We start from the raw sequence: 1420 nt of genomic DNA on the forward strand, positions 1-1420 counted from the left end.
CTAGCCACGAACGAAGTCGCTGAAGCCTCGACACAGGAGCGTCCGCACGCCCAATTACTATTTAAATACAAAAAAACAGCAAATAAAAACAGAAGCAAGCTCAAAGCATGCACAAAAACTTATGATTTCGTCGTCGCCACGGAGCCCCGAAACGCACGTCCATCCGCCACAAATCCAAAACCCGTCACGTGCAGGTATGCCCTGCACGTGCGCCCTCTTCCGGTCAACATGACACGAGAGGACCATAGCGGCAGATGCCTCGCGCGGGCGGAAGCCTTGGCTCGCCACTACGGACACAAACACGGAGTCTTCTACGTGGACGCCTCCGGCCCGTACCATGGGGGATGGTACACGGCCGCAGTCGTCCACCAAAACACAGCAGTAAATGGACTCACTTTCCGTGCACACAACATTACACACGCGGAGGTGGTTGCCATCGCGCTAGCCGCCGCAGATCAACACTCAAGGGTCATCATCACCGACTCGAGGGGTACTTGCCGCAATATTGAGCAGGGGCACATACCGTACCTTGCCTACAAAATTTTGCAAAACAACGACTATCTCGGTGCCCCCTCGCACCTACGATTATCTGGACTCCCGCTCACACGGGCCTCGAAGGAAACGAGACGGCCGATGCCGTCGCCCGCGCGCTCACTTTCCTGGCATCACCTTCGTCCCCCACCGATCCGGACCCCGAACGCAACCCCGCCTATACTTTCAAAGAGATCGTTCAGCTCTACCAATCTGGCCATGCCATCTATCCCAAGCCCTGTAAGGTCCTCACAATGGCGGAGGAGCGCATTCTCCTTCGCCTTTATACCAAAACTCTGCTGTGCCCGGCAGCCCTAAAATACTTTGACCCCGCTTGCACGGGGGAGTGCCCGCACTGTGGGGAAAAGTCCTCAGACATTTTCCACATGGTATGGGCATGTCAAAAAACCCCAAATCTAACCCCCCTACCCAACCCTTCCCGGGAGGACTGGGAGGCAGGCCTGCTCGGCTGCTCTGACCTGACGGCCCAACGGGCCTTGGTCGAGCGGGCCCGGGCGGCGGCCGACGCCAATGGGCTCCCGTAAGGGGGAGCCCACCTAGTGTTGATGCAAAACCTACCTAAATAAATGTTTTTCAGACAGACAGATACGGTCACTGATGACAACCAAGGAGGATATATAAAAAATATAATATATGGGGTTTTACGTGCCAAAACCACTTTCTGATTATGAGGCACGCCGTAGTGGGGGACTCCGGAATTTTTGACCACCTGGGGTTCTTTAACGTGCACCTAAATCTAAGTACACGGGTGTTTTCGCATTGCGCCCCCATCGAAATGCGGCCGCCGTTATATAAAAAAAAAAAATCCTCCTTGATGACAACACATGGAGCGCCGCGACGCGGGATGACAATGAAGCAGAAAGGCACG

The 1420-nt window shown here is 54.8% G+C and overlaps 1 pseudogene; it reads left to right on the plus strand.

The window, feature by feature from the left end:
• The first annotated feature begins 228 nt into the window (after positions 1-228).
• Positions 229-1076, plus strand: LOC139053419 (uncharacterized; annotated as a pseudogene).
• Positions 1077-1420: the final 344 nt, after the last annotated feature.

This window comes from Dermacentor albipictus, unplaced genomic scaffold (assembly GCF_038994185.2).
Source record: "Dermacentor albipictus isolate Rhodes 1998 colony unplaced genomic scaffold, USDA_Dalb.pri_finalv2 scaffold_120, whole genome shotgun sequence".
Classification (NCBI taxonomy): domain Eukaryota; kingdom Metazoa; phylum Arthropoda; class Arachnida; order Ixodida; family Ixodidae; genus Dermacentor; species Dermacentor albipictus.